Raw genomic sequence first — 5,764 nt, forward strand, 5'->3', positions numbered from 1 at the left:
GGAGGCTTTCTGAAATCTGAAATGGAAATTACTGACAGTTTTTTTTTACAATACTGACTTAAGAATTATGCAAGATTACCCTAAACAATAATTTGCACAGTTAAATTGGTAAATCTCATGCAACAGTACCTGATGTCTGTTAGTTTATGCTTATATGTAGAGATTATATCACAGCATCCTATCTTATGTTTACATAAAATTCAAAAGAGTTCAGTTCAAAAGAGTAGTCCATTGCACTACTTCACCAATCATAACTTCAACAACAATATTAAAAATAATCAATGAAACCAAATCCTGTTTTTCCAGTATTGGACAAAAACATATTCTTTTGCTCTTAAAAAATATCCATTCTCTTCCCTTTCTTCCACTTTCTCCTCCTCACCCTCCTCTCCTTCTTTCTCTCTATCTTTTTCTTACATTGTTTTTTGGTAAAATACTCAAATAATAAAGATTAATTGAAAAATCCTCCCTCCATTTCTGGTCTTTCCCTCAGAGGTAACCACTGTTTTCAATTTGGAGTATTCCCTTTCATACTGTTTTCTGAGCACTTACATAATTATATGTATACATTTAAAATATATAATTTTGACTTGTTTTTTTCTCTCTAATCTATTCTCACACATTGTTCTACAAATTAGTTTAAATAAAACACTTCTTGGAAATATTTCCATATTTGTACATATACATCTACTTCACTTAAAAATCTTTACAAGTATTTCATAATATGTATCTTATTTTCTGAAATGGTACAAATTACACACATTCACTAAAAAGGTAGCTGTTCTTCCAGCATAAGCTAGCTGGATAAGCAGAATGAAACAGAAATGTATGAAAAAGTATAGATGAGTGGGAATATTTAGTTTTTAACCTCCTTTACTGATGACAAATCTATGCATCTGACAGCAGTAGAATCAATAGACTTGTGCCCTCACTGGTTGCTCAGTAGTTAGAGCAGCGGCCCGCACACCGAAAGACTTGATTTTTATTCAAGAGTGTGTACCTGGGTTGCAGGCCCAATCCCGGGTCAGGGTGCATGGAGAAGGCATCCAATGGTCTAACATCTCCCTCTTTCTCTGTCCCTCCCTCTCTCTCTTCTACTCTCTCTAAAAATCAATGGAAAAAATCTCCTTGGGTTAGGATTAATAGCAACAACAAAAAAATTAAAAATAAAAATAAGTAGGCATGCTAGATTGGAGATTTGGAACCAGTACAAACTGAGTACTAAAGTAAAAAGGATGGGGCCATGTCAACTGGGGGATCACAACAGGAGTAGAGAGTTTTAAGGAGCAAAGCTGAATAAAACCATGATGATCCCTATCACCATGGAGCTAACAGCCGAACTCTAAATACCCTCCAGCTTCATCTCCTCCTTTTTATTCCCACAATCACTGACAGACCAGCTCCTCAGTGTTTCAGCGTAAATTATTTCAGGGGCCCCTAGTGGTCTTCCTGAGTCCAGTGTTTTGACCTTCTAATCCACAGCAGAAATATTCCCAAATAGCAAGTTCTGATCATGTCCTGGGACTAACAAAACACCTTCATTATTTCCCCTTGCAGGACAAAGCTTAACCATCTCAGTGTGGCATTTTGAGTCTAACCTCCCAATGATTCCCTTGTTACTTTAAGTTCCAGTCACATCAAACTTCCTGCTGTTCTGTAGAGATTCTCTGCCACTCCTCTATGCTTTTTCACATACTGCCAACATCCTTCACCTGCCTCCATCTGGGACTCCCTACCTATTACCCCAGACCCAGCCCAAGCACTGCCTCTTTTGTGCAGGGCTACCGGATTCCCACAGCAGGTATTTACTTCTGCGCTTCCAAAGCAGTCTGCATTCACCTTGATGGCATCTCATTCCGGTCTGGCATCATTTGTAATGCCTCTATGAGCTTTCAGTGCTGTGTGCAAGACAAGCTGCTTATTAGTTAAAACCAGTTTAGAGGGTCCTATGCTAAAGTTTCATCAAAACTTAAAAACTACTGAACATGACTCATTATTTCACCAGTCTTCATCCCTACTTGAGATGTTGAGTTAAACGTTAACTGGGCAGATCCAGTGCCTATTATAATCATAAAAATTCTCTTATGTATATACCAACAGAGAGTATAAAAAGATACATATAAAGAAATTCCTTAACATTTGTCTCCTTTTGAGGAAAGGGAAAATGAGATTAATATTGAACATTTTTAGTTTTAGCCACTGAATGTGATTTAGTTTAGAATGTATAATTAGAATACATTTTAAAGGATAATTTTGCAGTGGTAGGCATGACCTAGTCCCAGGAAAATTTTGACTCTCAGTTTTACTTCACTTTGTTCCATAAGTAAGTAATTCTTTGCTTCTCTGATGGAACACCAAATCAAGTAAAACAATGAGGAATAAACCACACCATTTACTTCTGTTGTAACAAACTTGGGGGATATGGATGGACCAACAAGGCCCTGGGGAGGGAGGGAGACACCACATAAGCCTAATTATTATCAAAGAGGGGCTGGGCTGCAGTAGACGGGTATTGTTCATCCACAGGAGTGAGATGATGTCTTAAGACCCAATTCTATCCACCTATATTCTTCAGAGGTCCTGTGACTGAGTACCTGGCAGGGACCCAGACCTGCCAGTTTTGGTCTAGCCCACAAATAATCACAGTATCACAAAAACCCACTGTGGGACATGTGAAAATAGTCAGCCACCATCATCCACAAAACAGATCAATAACAGTATGACAGAGAGGCAAGGGTCTAAGAAATAGCAATAAACTGTTATGAACTGGCCCAATTAAATGTTCACAGAGCTTTTTAGGACAGAATAATTGAAATAATATAAATTAAGTAGGCTCGGGGAAGGGGTTTTCTTTTGCTTTGTTTTTGCATGGCTTTCAAAGTAATTCCCTTCACAAAGTCGTTAGAGGAGCTGGAACAAAGAATTATAAATTAAACATCTGAACAATTGCAATAAATAGCTTTGAATAAGATTTTAAAACACACTGCACGTGTTAAGGTCAAGTAAGATAAAGAGAAGACCTCATAGAGCTGGAAAAACAATGAGAAGGCCAAAGGACCTGCCTGTAGCAGGATGCTCCTTGGCCCGACAAAGTCAGTGCTGACCCCTGACTGGGGCGACTGAAGCTGGGTTGGTTATCACAGTGTTGTCATGGCGTCTGCCTTTCGTTTCTGGGCCCCAGCCCTTAGCAAAATGACTGCTCAGGGTACATTTGTCTAGATCCAGATGCCAGGACAGCAGACAATTAGTTCTCATGGTCCCTACCTACGAAGACTGAAAAAGACATCTGCAGTTTCGGATAGCTGTCATGATGACAACTGCTGAGCCATTTGAGGGCAAACCGCTGTGTGTCAGTACCACTCGGAGCCCCTGCCTGGAGACTGCTGCTGAGGCATCCTTAGAAGTATTCTGCTCATGCTGGCTTTTGCCAGGAGAAGGAGGAATCTTAAAGAAACCAGAGACAGATCAGCTGACACCTCGGCTTCAGCACGGTAGGGGCCAATCTATAGCTGGAAAAGGAATTAGAAAGGGATGAAGACAGAATCTTCACCCCACCCAGGCCTGGGGAAATGTTCTGCACTGACACAATCAGGGCTTCCTTCTAATTTACCCTGTCAACATAGCTGTACTTGTAGATTTTAGGAAAGACAGAGGCATTGGACTGATTTCTTAATGCCTTAATGTACCACATTCCAGGCATAGTATTAGTGGTAGGAAACGGAACTTTTAAAAAATTAATTTAAAAACATTTTGTTTTAAGCCTGGAATGGTTTCTCATTTGCTATAAACTGCCTTTATACCTGAGCTCTGACAACAAGAATTTATTGAGTGTGACGTCTACTATACCATGCTAGGTGTCCTAACGCTGTTAGCTAAATGATACCAATAAACACAAAAGTAGTCTGCTGTTAGGACACACTGATTTTCACCTTTTAGGATGATCTATACTGATTGTTCTCCTTCTTAGCAAACCACAGTGTCCCCTTCACGTAGGGGAAGACTGCCTTCCTACGACTATAGTCTCTCAGTCATTATTTATTGCCTCTGCATTGCTTAGTCATCCCCCTATCTAGAAAGTCCTCTCCTCTTCTTCACTGTCAATTGCTAAGATGTAGCTCAAACTCCCCCTTTGCTTCTCTCCTAATCCCATCTCTTCCCACCGTCATCAGGTTGAGGGCATCTGTTGATGATGCCTCTGCCATCAGGTGGAGGGAGATGAGATGGATGGAGAGGACACTCTCCATTCTTGAGAAAGCACAAAGCTGGTTCCCTAGGAAATAATGACACCTCTCAAGAAAAACACAAATAGTAAATATGCATAAAATAATGTGAGGAAAGGTTACTTTGTTAATGTATTCTGAAATACATTGGAGTAAATTGTAAAATAAATCCATCACTGTGTACACATGGATAGAGTTAATACAATTAAAGAATTTCTTTTAACAATCCATAATATTACTTAGAACCTATATATCACCTTGCCACATGACTATTACTGTTATCAATCTACAGTTCATTTTGATGGGATTAAGACCGCTCAGTGCCCTTTAAATAACTGAACCAAGTGTCTGATAATCAGGAAGAAAAGGAAGTTTGCTTGTAGCTTTACCATATAAGGACACTAGATCGCAGTCCTGTGAACCTAAGCCTTTGCACATATTTTTTGCAGCTGCCTGATCCACTTCAGAACCAAAGCTGAGCTTTGAACATTTGGATTCCTGTGTGTTGTGATAATCAGCTGGGGTTTGGAAATGCCTTCAAAAATCGAATGCTCTGGCACTTTAACAAGGCTTCTGAAAAAACAATTTAACATCTGGAGTCAAGTATTCTGTGGAAGTCCAAGGCCAACAGAGCAAAGAACATTGCTTTCAGTAATAGTTAAACTACGGCACTTCCCTCTCCTTCATCAAATAAATGGGTTTATTTTATAAAGATTCTGAGGTGGTTTATAATAAGTAAAATATAGAAGCATAGTGCAGAAAACTGGATGCTCCAGATATTTATCACTGCAAGTCTTTCCTAGATGTGTTTCTTTATTCTTTCATATAATTTTCTCTTCCAAAACTCAATTCTGAAAAAGAAACAAACTACCAAAGTCAAGCAGTCCTCTTCATTCAGCCAAAGGGACTGCAGATTGAGGATGAGTAAAGAAACTACAGAGTTCAAACAATGACGGTGCATGTGTGTTTCTTAAGTCTCTCATCAGGTCAAATGCAAAAATAAGTATTTACGAATAATGAATGTTCACGAATTCTCTACAGAGTTTTCAGATGTTTTTTTAAAACAACATTTTAAAATGTGTTCTCTACTAAAATAATAATGAATGCTATCTACTGAGTGCTTACCATGTGTCAGGCACTGTGCATTTAACTTCCAAAATAATTATTATCCTTTTCTTCTTATGATGAGTAATTAATAGAGTGGAACAGTGAAACTGGCTTAGAGAGAAGCAAATAAAACAATGAAATAGAAGGGAGCTCCCAGAAACAGAGCCACACATTCATATAGGGACACAACTCACGGCAAAGAAAGCATTGTAGATTAGCAGGTAAAGAACAGACCATCCAATAATGATGCCAGAAAAGTCCGTTCTTCATGTCGGGGGCAAAGAAATTGAATTCCTTCCTCATACAATACATAAAAATACATTTCAAATGAAAGTAAGAACTTAAAATTGAAAGGCAAAATTCTAAAACTTTTAAAAGACAATATAAGAAAAAGGATCTGACTACGTTAAAATCAAGAGTTTTTGTTCATAAAAAAA

This window comes from Myotis davidii, unplaced genomic scaffold, assembly GCF_000327345.1.
Source record: "Myotis davidii unplaced genomic scaffold, ASM32734v1 scaffold162, whole genome shotgun sequence".
In the NCBI taxonomy this organism is placed as follows: domain Eukaryota; kingdom Metazoa; phylum Chordata; class Mammalia; order Chiroptera; family Vespertilionidae; genus Myotis; species Myotis davidii.